General features: G+C 42.5%; 1 protein-coding gene across 4 annotated transcripts in view; it reads left to right on the forward strand.

Annotated features, from left to right (window-relative positions):
- sipa1l3 (signal-induced proliferation-associated 1 like 3) overlaps positions 1-21,035 on the forward strand; it is an 85,030-nt gene that overhangs the window by 19,667 nt on the left and 44,328 nt on the right. For 2 of the 4 annotated variants that reach the window (XM_080732324.1, XM_080732327.1), the window contains exon 2: positions 20,551-20,652. The gene's annotated coding sequence lies outside the window, so the exon portion shown is untranslated. Of the gene's footprint in view, positions 1-4,916; positions 5,009-20,550; positions 20,662-21,035 lie in introns of all 4 variants that reach the window. The other 2 variants (XM_080732326.1, XM_080732325.1) reach the window with 2 other exon arrangements.

Here is a 21,035-nt window from a genome sequence, read left to right on the forward strand (position 1 = left end):
TATCACTGGGACCCCAATTTATATTAAATGTTAAAATACTAGAGTACAAATGGAACAGGTCCATTTGGTTCCATTTATTCACTGAGTTACAGACCCATTAAGTTTCCAAAAGATTCCATTTGACTTTGTTTATTAGCAATATAAAACGTTTTTATATTCAGCAAAATGTCAGTAATGGTATTGTCTGCCTCTCATTGTTGTCAAGGAAGAAAGTACTGTATGTCGCTGCCTTGCTTAAGTTTCATCAAGGCAAAAAAAAGCACCCTAAGACACACACCAAAAGTTGGAGGGGGAGCCACAGTTGCACAGAAATCACTTTCACTTTGCAGCTTTTAATCAATGCACAAGGATTTAAGGACATTATTAGATTGCGTAGTCAATTATGAAGGGATTTCTAAAATTAAAACGTCTCCATATTGCTTGGGAAGTCTACTTTGCAGAAAATCGCGGCCCGCAGCCTTTGCTATTCGCTAATGTTTTTCTTTTACCGCGATGCGGTAAATTATTTTAACGTGGACTATGGAGGCGCGTCCGAGGGACAGCAGCCCTCCGTTCCCTTTGTTTACAAGTTTCAACAATCTAGATTCTAGCTAACGCTGTTGGCCACACCAACAGAACTACTGTGGCATGCTGATGCTGCTTTTTGAGAGATTATACTGGACCCCTGTTCTTCACACTATTCGGTGCTATACTATTCGGTTTTAAAAACAATACGTCCGAAAACCGAAAATGCATTTTTAGCCATTTTCGGACAAAAATTTTCGGTGCCGAATATTCGGCCTCATCCCTAATCACGAGTGCTTTGAAATCAGAGCAGAATGAGACCAGATGAGGTTGAGAGAGATTAGACACTTCTTTGCCCAGGAAAGAAGTTGGTCAAGGACAGAGGACACCATGTTTCCTGTTTGAATTTTAAAGGACAAAAGTTTAACTTAAACTTGCACTATGTGAAATTCTTATCACTGAGCCAATAGAGCACGCTTTTTTGCTTGTGGAGATATTGAATGTTGACCATCAGGCAGTTCTACTTGTTAACTAGTAGTGGTCAAACCATACCACATGAAAGAAGCAAAAATATACATAATTGAATAATTGTCAAGAAAGAAAATGCTCTGACGATCTGATTGACCCAAAAGCTCAGATCTCTTTTCTCAGTTTGGACTTTGGAGCCATTGATTCCAGCATCAATAGCAAAAGATTTAACCAGGTGGAGTGGTGGTCATCCTGTAATAACAATTATAATATATAAATAAATAAATGTGTACAAATACAATAAAACTGAGTCTGACTCTGAACATTCATTACATCAGTTAGTGTTTGTTTCCTACTCTTCCACATCTTCTAGTGGGTGTCAGACAGCTGTTCTTTGTGTGTTACTATCTTCCCACAGGGGGAAAACTGTGGTTATGAGTGGAAAGCCTGTTAACACTCTTTAACCTCATCTAGAAGTCGGAAAACTGACATCTGAGATTCATTTTGCTTTAGACCATTACACGCACGCATGCACAGTCATATCAGGTTGGGGTTTGGATTCGGAATAGGATGAATTCAAGATTTGCTAATTTTAGCTCAAATAAGCCAGAATAATGTGATCACAAGGGAAGGCGTGTGTTATTATTTTGATGGCACAATAAAATAATACGATGATTTGAGGACTGAGTGTGTGACGACCAAAGGTATACCTTTGTGGAAGCATTAACTAAACCATAAGAACAATTACTCAAAGCACATGCAGTTCTACCAGATGTAACAGCCTGTGAGAGTTGGGAGGTGATGAAAGGAAATTGTGTACTTTTTTCAGTAACCAGCATTGCTAGTACACCAGAGTGGACAGCCAACCATGATAATGCGCCCTGCCTCACAGGTGCCAAGCTTTTACTAATGTAATTTTAAAGTCTCCACATATTCCGACAGGACTAGTGATCAGGGTCTTCCTAAGCTCTGCTCTCTTCGAGTTGTACTATGTTGTTCAAAACCCACAGTTTAGACAGAGGGGCCTGTATTTCCTTTCTCGATGTGACCGGAAATTCAATACCCTCATGCACTTTCCCACTGGACTCCTGAAAACTCTTGGCTCGCTGCACGTTGCTGCTGTGCACCTGAGACCTGAGCTGAATCCCAGGCCAGTGATTGTGTTCTCCGGACCAGTAAACCTGCCTGCCTCCTTCCATTTATTTATTTTTCAAATAATAGCCAATCTATACGCTCACAATGCATCGCGATGCTACGCATTGTCAGCTTGTATATGGAGTATTTTTTTATTTTTTTTAATAATTTTTATCACACGATTTTGTAACCCATTTTTTCACCCAGTGCCAATTGCCTAAGCTATGTAATCCTGGGCTCTGCTCTCCCTCTGCCGCGCATGGGGAGACAACGGACTGACCTCATGCTTCCTTCAATGCATGAGTAGTCCAAGTTGTTTCTTTTCACCTGACAGGGGGATATCCACAGTATGAACGTAGCGGGTGGAAGGATCATGTTATTACAACCAGTTCCTTTCCCCTCCATCAGGCGCCCTGGCTGGCCAGGGGGAGGCATTATTGAGACCAGGATTACTGCATGTTTTTGTGAGGGTATCTACCCTAGGAGACATGGGGGAGAACATGCAAACTCCACACAGAAAGGCCCTTTTGCCAAATATACTCAAATACTCCATATCGTATATGGAGTATTTGAACATTTTAAATAATCTTTGGAAATGTTTGACATGCCCAAAAATGGCATGCCCAAAATAGTGACCCCAGGTATAAAGCGGTTCAAAATCTGGACACATTTGTTGCATAATTGCCAATAATGATGGAGAGAGAGAGAGAGAGAGAGAGAGAGAGAGAGAGAGAGAGAGAGAGAGAGAGAGAGAGAGAGAGAGAGAGAGAGAGAGAGAGAGAGAGAGAGAGAGAGAGAGAGAGAGAGAGAGAGAGAGAGAGAGAGAGAGAGAGAGAGAGAGAGAGAGAGAGAGAGAGAGAGAGAGAGAGAGAGAGAGAGAGAGAGAGAGAGAGAGAGAGAGCACATTCCTAACTGTGAGAGAGGGAGCTGTGTGTGTGTGTGGGGCTCCAGATCCCATGGCCTGGAGGAACAGACCGTAACCAACAGACAATAGAAAACGCTAATAAACAGCTTTAATTTGGGAGAAATGAAATTCGGGCTCCGTCACCGTTGGTATAATGCTAATGGCCAATACCATGTGAACTTTGGGATCAGTTGCTGAAGCGAGTGAATAGATAAACGTAGATAAGCGTGAGCGTTAGAGCGTGAGTGAGTTGTTTGGAAAATTATATGTTTGATGACTAGATCTGTGTCCATTGTCCATAATTAAGTACCTCACATCTTAAATGATTCATGCGACTTCAGTGCGTTGTGTCCATGCCATCCTGCAATAGTCTGAGCCTTTCCCACGTTAGACTCGGCCTCCCTGAACACAGATACAAATCCAGTTACAGTACATTTACTGTGTGCGTTGGTTCTCGGAGGAAACTCCCCAGAGGGGTCCATCATTTCACAGGCATCAGAGGAACAAGTGGCCACTATTATCTCTATCTCTGCACGCTATCTCCTGGCCGTGCCACTCTCTCCACTGGCTGATGTTATCCATGCCATACGACTATACAACTGTTGGGTGGAGGCAGCTGCAGCGGCATTTTCATAGCACATCAGGGAAGAGGCGTGACTCTCCTCTTAATGAAATAGTGTCATTATCATTGCTTCTGTATTTCTCAGCAGCTAAACCTTACTTTTCAGCTGCCAAGTGCCTTTTTATTAGAAGGAGCAAAGTCAATTGCAGGTTGGGCCCTAGGCCTGCACTTCTACAGAAAGACTAGATGGTAGATATCTCTAGGAGACCCACTCTGACTGGGAGAGGCATTGATCCAGAACAAGCAGGTTTGTTTGTGAGAGCTTGCTTACTCTTCTGGGAGCTCACACAGTCCTCATAGAAAAGGGCCCTAGTTGCTTCCACACTCAATGGCGCCATTGAGAAAAAACTGAGCAAGAGACAGAGAGAAGAGAGAGTAGCTTGAATTGTCAGAGGCCCTCTTTGTCCTACTGCTTTATAACGGCCAATCACCCCCATCCACCTCCCCACGCACATGACCCTGATAATACAGTGCCCGTTTGCCATTGTTGTTGTGTCGCACTGAGTCAGTTGGAGAAAATAGAGCAACAGTGTCTGTTCTCATTAGTCGTTAAAAAGAAAGAAAAACAAACACTAATGGCAATGGCAGTCAACGTACTCTCATCCCCTCCATGTTTCAGCAAAGTCATATGTTTCTTGGTCCAACACTTTGGTTCCAAACAAGATATCTTGAATTTACTGTGTATCTTCATGCTATATGGAGGATTAAATGTTTGATTTTGGTCAGGAAGCTTGCCTATCCATTGCAATTCTGCAATGAATTAGCAAACACGTACATATAAAATGCAAATCTAACTTAACCAGGTCCTTTATTAGGATCTTTATTAACATTAACCAGACAGTAGTTTTATGGGTTTTTTTTTGTTCAATAAATGTATGATGAGAGTCAATGAGTAATTGTTGTGTTAAATAATCGTGATCTCAGTATTGACCAAGAATAATGATGATTATGATTTCTTTGCCATAGTCGAGCAGCCCTTTGAGAACTCTCTGTATTATTAACAGACATTGTTCGGGTTTCCCAAAACGATTTTAGCCCATCGTAGCTCACGCATGGTCGTAGAGACCAAGCCCCGATCGTCATGTTCCCGTGTTTACATGGGTTCGGGCAGAGTGACTTATTTAGCCCCTACAACTACACCAACATTCAGATTTCACAAACAAAGTGCTTAATAAAGTCTCACACCTGTCTAAATATGGTACAGCTTTCTATAATTACCCATATCCTCCGTGTTCTGTAATAAGAAGCCTTTTTATCTGATCACTGTCTGTTTATCTCAATAAGGTTGGTGCGCATGGAGAATGCCAGGAAATACATGGGAAAACAGAACGCGATCGGATAAAAAGGCTTCTTATTAAAGAACACGGAGGATACAGGTAATTATAGAATGCCATACCGTATTTAGACAGGAGTGAGACTTTATTAAGCATTTGTGAAATCTGATTATTAGTGTAGTTGTAGGGGGCTAAATAAGTCGCTCTGCCCGAACCCATGTAAACACGGGAACATGACAGTCGGGGCTTGGTCTCTACGACCATGCGTGAGCTACGATGGGCTAAAATCACTTTGGGAAACTCGGCCAATGTCTGTGTATGTATAGGCATGGAGAGTTGGATTCCCACTCATCTCTGTTGGGCTGTTGAATGTTCAGGTTAATAGTAATGCAGCAGCAGACTAAAGTTGCCGCTAAATCTGTGTACTGCAGGAACCCAGCAGTGAACTGTCCTGCCACAGACATAGTGTAAGTAGTCCTGTTAGACTTCTAAGGGGATTCACCTTTCTCATCTCCTCTCACTAGCCATGCTGGAGGCCCTCTCTTGCCTCATCATCATTTAAGCTCATTAGCCTGTCACTGGAATGATACGGTTACAGGAAGAACTGCGGCACCCCACCCCCCACCCCATTTCCTGTGGCTTGTGCACTAATGTAAATGGTATAGGCACTGGCCAGGCAGTGTGTTGAGTGACATCGGAGGGTCAGTCCCTTTAAAGATGTTTTACTGTGGGCTCGCTGAGGGAGATGATAGGACTGTTTGTCACTCTGCTGAGGCTGTCGCCTGGCCTTGGCTTCAGAGGAGGCAATGAATTGTAAACCTGCCAGCACCAGGGGGCGTGGTCGTTAAGTTGGATCCTCTGTGCGGCTCTCTGGTCACTGATTTACGCCTAAGTATGTGTGTTTGTGGGTTTTAATTTGGATGCCTGCAATAGACCATTTGGTCACGAATGTCTCACATCTAATTTCCGAATGTGAGTGTCTGTCTGTCTGAGTGTCTGAGTGTCTTTCACAGCGTTTCTCCTCAGTGGCTGGAGCAATTGATCTGAAATCGCATCACCATTAGCATATGAACATAGTGACATAACTGTGAAGCCCGTTTGTCACTTTCACAAATCATATGCTGTATATTAGCATTTTTATGGTGTACTATCTATTCTGCATCTAGCATGAGGCATATCTATTCTGCATCTAACATGTTGGCTGGCCCTCTTTCAGATGTTGTCATGTAGATCGGTACACAGTATCTCTGTAGCCTTTAAACGAAACGGGTATTTCTTACATTGATGCTCCTACATATTATCATGCAAGCACCAGAAAGTTACTTTCCATCCCTCATATACTGTGTGCTACTGCACATCTTTTCGGAGCTCATATCTTTGAACGGGTAAGGACTAGTCTGGTTAATCTTTGGGAAGTAGTATATCATTTTTTTTCCCCAACACTTTTTGGTATTGTGTTGGTTCTTGCAATGATCTAACACCCAAGGTGGACAAGAAATACAAAATAAATAATGGCTCCATTGATTAGAAATGGATAATTCAAAATAAGCTCCTCATAGACTTGCGGTGAAATTATTTTACTATGTAAACGAATGCAAGCAAAGTTCAATGTACTAATTGGAGATCCGGAGCTGGGGATCCAGCCTGGTTTTCTTCCTAATAAAAATAGCTAAATCAACAGTACTGGGTGTTGCGATGTTCTATATTGTCTGAATCAGGGGGGTTTGCTGGGTTCCCCCTCCCCTCCATTTTTGAAGCTTTTATCACTTGATTATTATTATTGTTATATTGCTTTTTTGTACGAATATGTCTGCTGAGTATTGAAAACTCACCCTTTAAGGTTATATTAAGACAATTTGTATGTACCTTATCTTGTATCTCTTAAAATAAATGATACAAATAAGAAAGAAAATTGGCCAATGTCTTGCCAGCCAGTCACTGACATCGTACAAATCTCTGGCTGCAGCTGTGCTTGTTGAGCATGACAGTAATTCAGCAGTCTGTTATGACAGGTGCGTGTGTGGTTTGACAGGTGAGAAAAAGGTTGTCAAATGTACTGTATGCAGTATTCCTACATGGCAGTATGTTCCTTGTCCCATACTGTGCAGTACCAGCTCAACCTCAAGGCGCTTGAATGTGACCTAATTTCCTTAAAGAAATATACCTGTCACCAGTCATTAAAGATTGAGCATAGTGTTTAACTACTCAGATACAGTTACAAATTCTGCCCACTCAACTTGTCTTTTTAATCTGACTATTGTTTGTCCTGTGATAAGAAAATATGTTTTATTTTTGAATATGATTGAGTGAAATAGGATGCATATCACCACTGGAAAAGCTGTGATTTATTTCTTATGTGTTGGATTCAGTTCAGGCCCCTAGGCACCTTACAAATGAAAAGGCAAACTTGGCACCTGGCCAACATGTCTAAAATGGTACTAGTATGTATATGTGATGTCCCCATTAGGGATAGGCATTTGGCCATTTTTATAGATTTTCTTTTTGTAAAAAAGTAGTTTGTACAAATGCAGTGTGTGATGGCATTGATACACATACAGATTGCAGTGCATATTACAAGTCTTGTACACAGCGTATCATTGCGACCGTAGGTCCCAGTTTTAGTAGGGTCTCAACCTGAGGTTCTGTGACCATCCTCTGGGAAGGATGGTTTGATGATTGATTTGACCTCTATGGACCCTTTATAAAAGATTTAGATGGAAAGACTCAGTGCCAAACTAAAAGAGAAGGAAGATGATTTTCTAAATATTTGGCAGCCGCTAATAAACTATTTGCCCAACGATCTAGCTACACTGATTTATAATGGAAGTGACGACCTGGTTTGGAAAGCCCCAGCTGTACTCCTTCAATTTACCTTTTAATTTGCCCCTTGTGTGGAGATGATACCACTTTGAATAATTGACTGTGTATGGATAAGTATGGATAACTGTATGGCTATTGTATTGTGCTATTCGCCCGCCCGTATTTTTGTTTGTATTTTTCTTTTTGTTATTGTTTCCGTTTGCTGTCTTTATTTGTTTTATTGCAGTTTGCATATTATGTATATTAATACTTTTCTGTCACTCATTTTCTTGTGTAAACTCAATAAAAAATGTGATTATAAAAAAAAAAAAAAAGATTTAGACCCCATGTCCCTCGCAGAAATGCCAGCAAAATGTTTGACAGCTCGGGTAATTTTCAGTCTCATTCACTTACTATACACTACACTATAAAGGCAAAAATGACTCCCAAAATATCTGCTTTAAGTGGGATGTGAGGGGTCAAAATAGGGGTGTTTAATTACTCTGAATCCATTGGAAGCATTTGTTTTGCATGAAAACATTCCTTGGGCCCCAAAAGCCCAAGGAATGGACCCAAAAAGACTGTGAAAATTGATGACTCATCACTAAACCATAGATTTGTTGGCCGTTCTTAGTCCAAGGAATGTTTTTCATGCAAAACAAATGCTTCCAATGGATTCAGAATAATTAAACACCCCTATTATTACCCCTCACATCCCACTTAAAGCAGATTTTTTGGGAGTCATTTTTGCCTTTATAGTGTAGTGTATTGTAAGTGAATGAGACTGAAAATTACCCTAGCTGTCAAACATTTTGCTGGCATTTCTGCGAGGGACCTGGGAGCTAAATCTTTTATAAAGTGTCCATAGAGGTCAAATCAATCATCAAACCATCCTTCCCAGAGGATGGTCACAGGACCTCAGGTTGAGACCCTACTATTTAGTATGTGAACCGTCACAGCTTGACCGTATCTCTCTTTCTATCTGTCTCTAACGCCTGACACTGGTTCCCCTGACACATCACTGTGACATCACAGGTGACATCACAGTGATGTCAGAAACTTGGAGCAGGGATCTCCATATATTGGCATAAAAGGCTGACACGTGACATCACTGTGACATCACAGGTGACATCACACAGTGATGTCAGATACTCAGATCTCCGTATATGGCATAAAAGGAATTGTATGTATGATGTCAGACAGAATCCATAAATGGCCAAGACAGATGACCAAGACGGATGGCTTTTCACCCTTAGGTGTCTTGCATGTTACTCAGTATTTAACACAGGGAATGGAGCCAGAAACTTTGATTATAGAGCAAGCCTTAAAGGTGAACAGCGTCCAAATAAAGTTAAACGGTCATCTGTCTTTCTAGAAATACTTTCCACTGTCTTGTGGTTTCCTAGTTGTCTCTTTATCAGCTATGATTTCAGAGAAAATGTTTCTTATTTTAAACGCCATACCATTAAAGTGAAAGCCTATTCTGTGGGGGCAACACTTGGAAGAATAGTGTGTTCATCCTCCCAGTGAAAGTGAAAAGCATCTTAACGTGTATCGGAGGGGACATGTGCTCATCTACACCCTCTCAACCGAACCAACGTTCATTGCGGGCCTGAATTTTGGCCTGAATTACACATATTTTTAATAGATTCTTGCAAACTCAGCTCTCATAATGCGGGAAATTCCCCAGCCAAAGAGAATGGGGGAGGACTGTCTGTGGCGCTGTGCAGACAGACCGCTAGTCTATCAGAGCGTTTATCATGCTCTTTCTCCAGAGCTTCTGCCTCTCTCTCTACAAGCCCCCCTCCGCATCCACCTTCGCTGGCTGTGTTTATTTGTACTGTTGTGCGACTATCGGGCATCGAGGGTGGCCGAACGTGTGTGTTGTCATTGTGCAACGAAGTATTCAGGCTTGAAATGTAAATACGTCATCTGAAGGGAGCCCCGTTCAGTAAAAAACAGCAGACCAATGAGCACATCTCTACTTGTCTTTCCTCTTCTCCAAATCTCATTGTTAGGTCAGTATTGATCAACCCCCTTCCAATGGCTTCCATGTTGCTTTTCTCTGCCTGGTTCTTAATTAGTTCTTATCCATCTATGTTTCTGTGAAGTGTAAATGATCTTCTTTGTCCTTTGTGTATTCTGATGATCCAAGGAGTAGTATAGAACATACACTAGGCTACAGGACACATGACTGTGGGCACAAAATGCATAGACCTCATACTGTATAGTCATACATAAAATCTACATTAGAATGAATTCTACTGATCTTAAAAAATGTAATTTCCCATACTATACAGTCTCTATCCATCTATTGTCCCTTGAGTTCCCCCCTCTCTCTCACTCAAATTGACAGATTGACAAAATACAATTTGAAGCCGACAATGTAAAACCTATAATTAAATGTAATGTGTAATATCCCCCCAAAGTGTGTAAATGCCCCTATGTGAAGCATTTAAGGGGGAATCCCCCCCAGATACAGAACAAATACTCACACCATGAAAAACTGCACTGAAGTTAATGATTTGCTTGCCATCTGTATACACATTGCAATTTTTGTCCCTTTGTTCACAAATTACACACCTAGTACTTGCTATCGATCATTTACAATTGGATTAGGGAGGTTATGCCATTGGCATCATTCGTTTTAGTTAAAACTAACACTAATGATTTATTATTTAGAGGGTTGCTATTTCAATGTAGCTCATACCACCAAATGGACTCTTAACTGGTCCATTTATTTCCATTTATATGAGGAGTTTCCTATGTTGGCCTAGGTAGATGGAGTGTTTTACTAACATTATGGATGTATTGTTACACAGCCTTGTTAAAACAAAGAGGGATCTACAGTGCACCACAGTGCATCCTTGTGGTCTTGTCATATAACAAGATAACAAAGTGTTAATTTGCTATAGTAAGCCAATACCCTATTTTACCCACATAATTTACCTGGAAGTAAATACTGCATTGATTGAATTTGTAAAAAAAAAAAGAAAGAAAAAAAAAGGTTTAAGTGAGAATTAATGTAATGGAAGGGCAAAGGATTTGACAAACGGCAGTTGTACATGTGAGTAGGGATGGGATGATAAGTGATATTATCGTTTATCGTGATAAAAAAACACTTGCGATAATTGTATCGTGGAGATTTAATTTATCGTGATATCGTCCTTCGTCATGCACTGGGATCAATTCACCTTTTATTTGCTGAGCTGCATATCCGGTACCACTTAAACGCCTCTATAATTGGTAAAGGGTACTTATAATATACGTACTTGATATATACAGTATACCAATATACAATATATGTCTTTTTTTCACTGTCTACAAATGTCTTTGCCAAAAAATTGCCGATCTACAAGCTCAAAACATGTCGCGTTGCGACGCATTGTGAGCTTGTAAATCTGCTATTTTTTGGCAAATGTTCCGCCCAAGGATAATGGATTTTGATTATCGCAATAATATCGTAAATCGCGATTTCTTTGGTCACAATAATCATGATATGACATTTTCATATCATCCCATCCCTACATGTGAGCATTCTGCAAGTGTGAATGAGAGCCTTTCGCATGGCTGTCAAGTGTGCTGAGGCCAAAGGCGGGGTTCATCTGTGTGAAACGAGTCGGTAGCCTACTGCTCTACTACTCTCCCCTTGGGACGCCTCCATGGGAGCTGCGACAGCTGTGGGGGGTGAAAACCTGTCCTTTCCGCATGCACACACACACACGCACACGCTCACACATTCACCACACGCTCAGGGGGGTTAAGAGGCCATAGCTGGGACAGCCTGAGGTCTCAAGTGGAGAGGAGGTCAAGCGTCACAATTTTTCAAGCACCATGTATGGATGCACTACACAATGGCACTGTACAGTATCGATCTATCAACCTATCATCTATTTATTTTCCTAATTCATTTTGCGACCAGTGCTTGAACATCACATCACATTAAAAGGATACAATATAACATGGTCTATAATCCAATCAATGAATGACATTATTCGTGCCCACTCAAAAATGTCCTCATAGCAATATCCTCATAACAGTACAAAAATCTGCAAAGGGCTGATAGCTCAGTTAGCACCAGTCTGCGACGCTGCGCTTCTATCACTCCCCTCACCCATAGAAGCAAATACAAACTGGATTTGTGGTAGTGCATGCATAAACCCATCACTAGCACATTCTATTATTATAACACTGACCCTCCAGCCTGATCACTCCCGCGCTGGCTGACTAATTATACCGCCACATGTACTGTACAGAATCACGACTCATGCCAGGAATTTGCCATCTACCCTCAGTTTAGGACCAAGACATCATCTGATTGGATGATTAGTTTCCTATGTAGGTAGATGGAGTGGTTTACTAACATTATGGATGTGTTGTTGCACAGCCTTATTATTGTCAAAACAATCAATAGTTCTTCAAAGAGAGCCTTGCTGGCTGTATCTGATCTGTATAGGAACCGCAAAGCAATGCAGAGGTTGTGCATGCAGCCTGCCCAGCGCATCAGAGGATGTGAGCTTCCCTCCATCCAGGACATAATATATGGTACGACAGCCGCTGTGTCATCAAAGCCTGCAGGCTTATCAAAGACACTAACCATGGCCATGAAAAAGGATAACAATCTGTGAAACCTCTAGACATTCTAAAGTAACCACTTGGAGATCCATGTACTGTATATAGTACATCCCTTTTATGCCCATACATGGAGATCCCTGTCTGAACCAGCCGCACAGATATGGGCTGCCTTCCTCCATATATGGGCATTCCCATATGAAGTCCTGTTAGATATGGGCTTAATATTGATGACATCCTCCATATTTGGGGATAAAAGGGATTCTGTTAGAGTGGTTCCTATGACATCACAACGTACAATATATTTTATGCCCATAGATGGAGATCCCTATCTGAACCAGCCACACAGATATGGGCCATGTCTTGGCCAGGGATCTTCATATATGGGCATAAAAGGGATTCTGGGGAATACCCATATATGGACCTTAACATAGGTGATGTCACCTGTGATATCACAGTGATGTGTCAAGGGAACCAAACCATAGACTGTAAAATTGTGTACCCACACGTCTACACGTGGACAAGCTGTGACATTTCTCATGGTTTGCGACTGTCAGGTTGCAGTTACTATGAAAACCTGCAGCTCATGTCCGTCTGTCAGTGAGTGAGTGAGTGAGTGTGTTGCGCTAGTAGCACCCCAGCTGCGCCACACGATGGGTAACGAGTCACGCAAACGAGCCACGCAGCTGTGGGCAATCAGCGTGTGTTGTGTATTAGTCACACACACACACACACACACACACACACACACACACACACACACACACACACACACACACACACACACACACACACACAGAGGCCCCCCCCTTCTGTGTTGCCTAGAATCAATTCTTTGGGTGGTGGGAGGAGGGGGGGGGAGTGTCATCTGTCATATGATCAGTGACGTAGGGCTTCTTTACTCTTTGGTCCGCCCTCTAGGCAGCCTCACCCCTCATGGGGTATTTCATCTCCAACTGAAACAGCGTGACCTGAATATAAATTACAGTAAGACTTAGGCTTTTCAAACAATTCAGTTATTTACCCCATTCTAGACTGCAAGGCTGCCCAGCAAGGGCGAGCTCCCAGAGTGTCTACGACCGTTGTGCTCAAACTCGTTGGGAAAAACGTGCACGCAGCATCTCACCAGCGCCGCACCGTCTTCCTGTGAGGACGCCAGGACGCCAGGACGGGAGGACGGAGCGGTTAGCATCACCAGCGTCGCTCCGTACTCCCGCGAGGACGACGGGCGTCCTCGGGGGAAGAATGTGCATCCACAGGTTAGCATTTCACCAGGTTAGCATCACCAGTTGGGTTTAGGCATGGTTTTATTGAGGTTAAGGTTAGGTTTAGGTGGTAGGTCCTGCCGTATGGGATGTTAAACTGGGAGTCGCCACTGTGTACAAGTCCGGAGTATAGCGTATCGTCCACGGAGAGGACGCGTCTAACTCACGTTCTGTCCGCGTAGAGGGCGCATCTAATTCGCGTTCCGTCCGCAGAGAGGACGCGTCTAATCCGCGGGCGGACGCGTCTGTGGTCGAGGACACTCTGGGAGCTCGCCCTTCCTCAGGCTGCCTAGAGGGCGGACCAAAGATTACAGTGCCCATATGTCATTGATCACATGACCCCCCAAAAAATGTATTCTCCGGTTCTAGGCAACACAGAAGACACCTTTTTATTATTTCCACACATCAGCTCTAAGATATTTTAATGATATAGTTTGATGCTGGAAATGGGTGGTATTCCCCTTTAAATCTTGATCATAAACAGTATGCCACTGTGCAGGAATCTCTTTTATGCCTGGAAGTTGTTTATCCCATGAAGCGACATGCAGGCTCCAATGGCTCCATATCCGAAAGGAATGGAGCAGTTAGGTAGATGGTAATCAGCCTTCTGCTCTGACACCCACCTGATGACGTGCGCTACTCCTTTGTGAGTCAAGAGAATGTTAGTGATACTATTACATTACTTGCATGCCAGTGTTGTGCACTAAATATAACTGATGTTAACAATTGCAAGCTCATAACACATGATCACACTGCGACATGTTGTGAACTTGAAGTTTTTGCGCATGACACGGCACGCAACAAAGTATAACTCAGGCTTTACACGATAATCTAAAGAGGTCAGTTATGAAATTTGGAGTGTAGAACCACAGCTTGCCAAAATAATGATTTAGGCTAATCTTGCAAGTTGCAACATTAGTTGCAACAACGTTTTTGCTATTGCTCAGACACACACACACACACACACACACACACACACACACACACACACACACACACACACACACACACACACACACACACACACACACACACACACACACACACTCAAGTGTCTTGCTGAGCTTGAGACACTCTTGAGGAAGAGACTCTGCTCAAAACCTGGGGATTAAGTGTGTTGCTTTAGATAGAGTAGAGTTAGTTGTTCTTATTGCTTTTTTTCTTGAAAAAGTCTGAAGTGCACCGATGAATAGCGAAGAGTATTAAACTGTCTTGAGGAAGAATTGAAGAGAAATAAAAAAGAAATTAAGAATTTAGAGCACGTGCAAACGGTCTCAGCTGATGAAGCTCTTCTTGTATGGCTTTTGACTGTTAATAAGTCTGTGCCTACAGCTGACAGAGAGAGAGAGAGAGAGAGGGGTTGGGGGGGGGAGGGGGGGGGCTGCCAAAAAGGAAGAAAAGTGGAAGAAGAAAGATTGACAGAATGATAATGATTCTTAATAATGATTAAGTACTTTGCGAAAAGCTTGCCAGTAGTGCCACAGCACAAAACATGAAGCACTATTAATAGGGAGGAAGGAAGATTAAAAGAAAAAGAGACAGGCAGGCATCGCTAAGAGAGCTGGAGGCCACTGTGTCATAGTAGTTAAAGATTGGAGAGGTTGAGCCAATGTTCTTAAACGACTCGCCCATGGTCCTGTGGAAATGAGCTACACAGTATAATCCCAGTGTTAATTAAACTTGTAAATGGAACCAAATAAGGGTCCATTTGGTTCTGTTAAATCAGTGGTTCTCAACCAGTGATCCGGGGACCACCAGTGGTCCTTGAGGAGGTTCCAGGTGGCCCCCAGCTAAATGATGTAGAGTTGTTAACCAAATGGACCCTTTAACTCTTCCGCGTAAAATGAACACCTCACTGTGTACCTTCTTCTCTCTTGCCAAAGCCTTGTCTCCGTGGATATTAACCTAGACTACTTTCCTCTTTCATTCTCCACTTTTTTGTTACTCTATTCATCTCTCCAAGGGGTTTCTATGCTCATATTTCTTCTTTACTCTCAAATGCCACACTTAACTTTAGTCATTGTCAATTTTTCCACCCCATTCTTTGACTCCTTCTCTGAGATTTAAAGTTATGATGACTACCCTGAGAGTGAGGAGGAGAAATAACTTATTGTACAGTGTACATGCACTACTTGCACTGTGTGTCTTGAGTAGGTGCATGTGCATGTAATGATGTGTCCTGTTCTGAAGCTGTTGTCAGCTGTGATGAGGTGGACACAGCGTTCGGTGGCTGACTGATGATGGCTGTGCCCGCGTCGCGTGGGTGTCAGGGGTTGCGCGCTGTTATTTACCGCTCTGTTTTCAGGTGGTGTGTCCAGAATGCCTGCGGTACCCGCCTACATATTACATCTTACTGCCCACCGCCCCCAACCCCGTTCCCATGACAACCATCACCAGCTTAGCGATGGAGCTGCTGTAGCACTGCGTTGTCAGTGCGGTGAACGGAGTACATTACGTTACATGGTTGCTGCATTGCTCCATGCTCCCATCAAGAGCAATTGTTTTTGCCATCATATGGCTAACTGGATTTTTTTATAGCTATTGTAGTATTGTAGATGTTATGTTTTGCCTGATCCTGCAAAGGGATTGACTGTAGTATTAATGGCTATTAATGGCTAATTGCTTGGGACGTCACATTACATAGCAGATGATGCATACAATGCCAATCGTGAAATCTCAAATTTAGTAAACCTCTGTCGATATGTATCATGTATTCACAGCGGCCGACAGTGATGCTATAAGATACAAGTACTGTTGATACAAATGCTATTGAAACGTTTCCAGTGATTTGGGTCTGGCCTCATAAAGGGCATGTGTTCCATGAATCATCCCAGTGCTGTCACACAGTGGGGCTCTTCTAAGAGCGTGGTGGAGACACGTGTCTTTCTTTCACTTGTAAATATGCAGGGAAGGGGGCAAAGTAAAGGGGTTATCTCTTTAAAAGCTATAGAGACATGATGTAGATAGATACTTCTATTTATTTACTCAATTATTCACAATTCTTCAGTTTGTATTTTTGTCATTATTATTGTTGTTATGTTAGGCCTCCTCTGAAGTCAGAAGTGTATGCCCTACCCAGTTATGCAAACCTGCTGTACCCGTTGTCTGTGTCCCTTTTATGCCCATATATGGAGATTACTATATCTGTTTGTCTAATAGTCATTCCATGTGTTATTGTGTTTGTTTGACAAGTTCTCTAAACACAGTTTTTATCTGGGATATCGGGGCAGTACTGGGAATCACAGTTCTAACAGACCATAGAAAGACAGGGTGTCGCCAAAAAGATTACTAAATTCAATATTACACAGTTAAATAATTAGCACTTTGAGATTCTCACAAATGTAAAGTGCGTTATAAACAAAATGCATTGTTATTATTATTATATATTTTTTTTAATTGAATAATTAAAATTGAGAGAGAAGAAGAAGAGGGTGTGCAAGGCAAAGCAGAGCTAAAGGGTTGATGGTGGTACTAGACGTCCCCACATCCAATCATTGGACTATTAATGGGGCTGCCTACCCCTCCCTGCAGGAGGTTGCTCATGCTCCTGCAGCAAATGCATGCAAACTACTAGCACATGCACACATAAAGAAACCCTATACTGTTGATTCTTTGGATGTGAAGTAGGGCTGTCCTCGACGCAGGATTTATCAAGTCGATTCGAGTCGCGGGGGTTAATCCGACGCGTCGACGAATCGTTTGTGTAAAAAAAAGGAAAAAAAAGTGGTGCTTTAAGCTTTTAAACCACGTCAACGTAATACAATAAAACAGCAATATGTTTTAAGCCTTTAAAGTGAATTAGATCCATGAACTACCGTGCATATTGAGACATGATAGCGGTGGACACTGGACATTAATGACGATAAGATTGCGTCCAGCCGTGCGTAATTTGCCGTGCGTAATTGTGAATTGTGGAGCAGAGTAGAAAAACGGAGGAGAGAATAATGCATCTCTTTGACAGCATGTCGTGTATTATGGCAACAGTCCGCCATTCCGAAACACCGCTATTCCGAAGCAGGGTTAGGGTTAGGGTTAGGGGTAGGGTTAGGGTTAGTTAGGGTTAGGGTTAGGGTTAGGGTAAGGGTTAGGGTTAGGGGTAGGGTTAGGGTTAGAAGTCAACGTTCGGAATAGCGGTGTTTCGGAATGGCGGGGTGTAACCGTGTATTATTTCCACAAGTTGTATTTTCTCAGAGCACCGCTGCTGTATCAAAAGAGCTATGTTGCCGATCTGGTGCGACACCGTGCGAGATAATAAAAAGAAAACAGTTCGCCCGTCGCTATTCCTCAGCCTGAGTCCAACCACCACACACCCACGGCAGTGAAAGTGAAAGCGCATCGCGCTGGCTCTGCTGCTTCTTTGGCCAGCTCTCAAGTAGAATAACAACTCGTCGACGCATTTCCTTTCCAAGCGGTTAACTTCAAAATAAGAGCTCCCTGTTATATGATCAAGGCAACTTTCAAGTCACGTGAACTGATTTTATTTTTAAGTCTAGTAGTAGGAAGTATGGACTCAATAAGAATTACATGACAGTCACAGTCCAGCGCTCTCATACCGCACCACAGTATACTGGTGTGATAAAAAAAAATATATTTTTTGACGGCTCGACTCAAACAATTGGCGTCGATTCCGGGGGCTTAAAACGACGCGTCGATTTTTAGAGGACAGGCCTAATGTGAAGTAGAGGTTATTGAACGACACCTCATCATCTCCCGTGACAGTGTATTTCAGATACTCTGTGATTTTGCTTTCACAAAAGATTAATCTTCAGTATTTCTTTTATACATTTTTGAGCGGTGCTCTTGTAAGGAGCTAACCGCTCCTACCTCTGTCTTTGTCCGTTTGTCCCGAGAAAAAGGTCGCCCAGGGTCACATAATTTGGACAAGCTTTGTGGGAAGCTTAATGAAATGAACTCATACATATTTTTGATTTTGGATGGATATATAAAGTCACTGAAATGCAGCCAATTCTTAGGTTTTGAGACCTTAAACCTTTCCAACAAAGACAGGTTGAGTTGATGCACAGAAAGGAGTGGATAGTGGAAAGATGCACACAGCTTAATCCACATTTTACTGTGTGAGGCACTTTTCTATCCACATTAGCAAAGCTTTTGGCTAACTGTCTATGACAGTCATGTGACTTGTAAAGAAGAAATACTTTTTAAGCCGACCCATCCCTGAAATTGCACTGGCATAGTAAAATATAAAATATTCATGCCTTTTAGAGTTTGAGTTGGGCAGAGTAATCCTCTTCAAATCATAGCATAATGCAGATGATGCTGAAATCATAGATGGGCCCAGGGCAAGACATACAGAAACACTATATCTCCTCTCTCGTTCTGTGGTCTCGTGGTGGATGCTGTAATGAGATGTAAAGTATAATTTGCATGTCTTGACTCTGCTTTCTAATTTGGTTCAGCTCAGTCACATGATGTGCATTAATGTGTTCAGAATAGATTTTTCTTTTTTTTAATTGGACTCCTCTGAGAAAATTCCAGTGTCATCATTTAAGGATAGAAGTCACCCCGGTTATTTAACAAACAGAATTGTTTGATGCTGATCGTGTATGGCAATGGCAAGTGTCTTTAGAACCACCAATAATTGTTTATAATGTGCAATTCAGTCAATTAGGACTGTGGCTGTCCTCTGCGGTGTCAGACCGCCATTCCGAAACACCGCCATTCCGAAACAGGGTTAGGGGTAGGGGTAGGGGTAGGGTTAGGGTTAGTTAGGGTTAGGGTTAGGGTTAGGGTAAGGGTTAGGGTTAGGGTTAGGGTTAGAAGTCAATGTTCGGAATGGCGGTGTTTCGGAATGGCGGGGTGTAACCGTCCTCTGCGGGGCAAGTTGGTGCTGCATATAGTACTTGTTTGGAAAGTTCTCACTCATTTCATTTCATTTTCAGGCCAAGAGGGAAGACTTAGCTTGAAATCCTCCCTGAATACTGGCTTAATTCCGTACAGCCTCTTCGCTGTAGCTCACACGCACACAAACACAATTGCTGACCCCTATCCACCCCCACTTCCACCCCCTGCTAAAGACAGTGTTTTTTATGCTTGGCGTTGGGGAGTAAGTGGACCTGGATTGATTGGTATTGATTGGCGCTGTATTTGCCAGACTGTAATGGGTCTTCCCTCAGGACACATAGTTGTCTGTCCAGTGCCTGTTACCTTCCATCCCCCATACAAACATACAGCCCTCTGCCCTCACAGTAATATTTAAACAGTCACTCCACCTCCACATCTTCTTTGGGGTTTCAGATTAATCAGAGCACATCTCCATCAATGACCACATCTCTCTAGTCTCCTCACACTGACTCTTGCGATACAGCCAAAGAGATGGAGGGATAGTTGTTCTTTTTTTTGTCATGGAGCTGGCAGAACATATGAGTCATAAAGAAAGGAGATGAGACTGAGCCCTCAAAAGGATGTGAAAAAAAGAAAGTGTTTGCATCACTTTAATTTACAGAGGGTGATTGATGAGGGATGAAGTTATCAGTTGTTTTGGATGTGGTTTCTGGCTGGATATTTTGTCTAAAAAAGCAAAATGTTGCATGCCCAGATGCCCACCCGCCACTATGCCTGCTCACCTCACAGATGTGGTGTGAACACTTCACTGTCCGCACACCATTATGTGGTGTGCAGATATATAACCTGTTTCTTGTTCATGCGCTCGTGCACTGCGTGAGCCAGTGTGCATTCAAGCGCGCGATTGCGTGCACAGTGGTACACACACCCAGGAGATAGAGCGCCTTTGGGGTTCTTTGTTCAGAAGAATTCTTGCAAACAATAGTCTAGCCTACTGTATATGCCTGACCTGATGGCCATGTAACTCATTGCAGCTGTTCCACATGTCAACACTCAGCACACACAAACACACCCCTCTTACGCACGCACTTACCTATGACCACACAAATTGCTTAAAAAGCAATACCAGATTAAAAAAAATCTGGAAATGAAGGCAGGTGAGCTGCTACGGTTGATCTAATCATCTCTTATTTTTTCCTCCATTAGACTGGAAAACAACACGTCATCCCCTGCACGGGGATTCCTGCTCTGTCAACAACCACATTCTGACTACGACTGCTTCACCTGCACAGCTGAAGCCTGGAGGAGGTAAATTATGTGAGTGAGTGTGTATGCGTGGATGTAAGCACGCAGAAGAGATTGTTGTGTGCGTTGTACATATTGCAGTTTTATTACCTGTTCGTGAAGCCGGCTAATTATCAGCTAAGCTTACTCAAAAACAGTGAAACGCCAATTATTCGAATCTTACTGTAGGAGTTTTAGGTGGGATGCTTTGGTCGTATTTGCACAGACTGGGATGTGTCAGCTCTGTTGATTGTAATGTGTTGATTCAGTCAGCGTGGCATTGCATTGCTGAAAAAAGCATTGCATTGCACTTTTTTTCAGCATTGCAGAAAGAATGACTTATCTTCATTTTAAAATGCATTATTCTTGTCAAGTGACATGCCATGTGACATTTTGTTGCTGAAGCA

This window comes from Nannobrachium achirus, assembly GCF_963921795.1.
Source record: "Nannobrachium achirus genome assembly, chromosome: 8".
NCBI lineage: Eukaryota > Metazoa > Chordata > Actinopteri > Myctophiformes > Myctophidae > Nannobrachium > Nannobrachium achirus.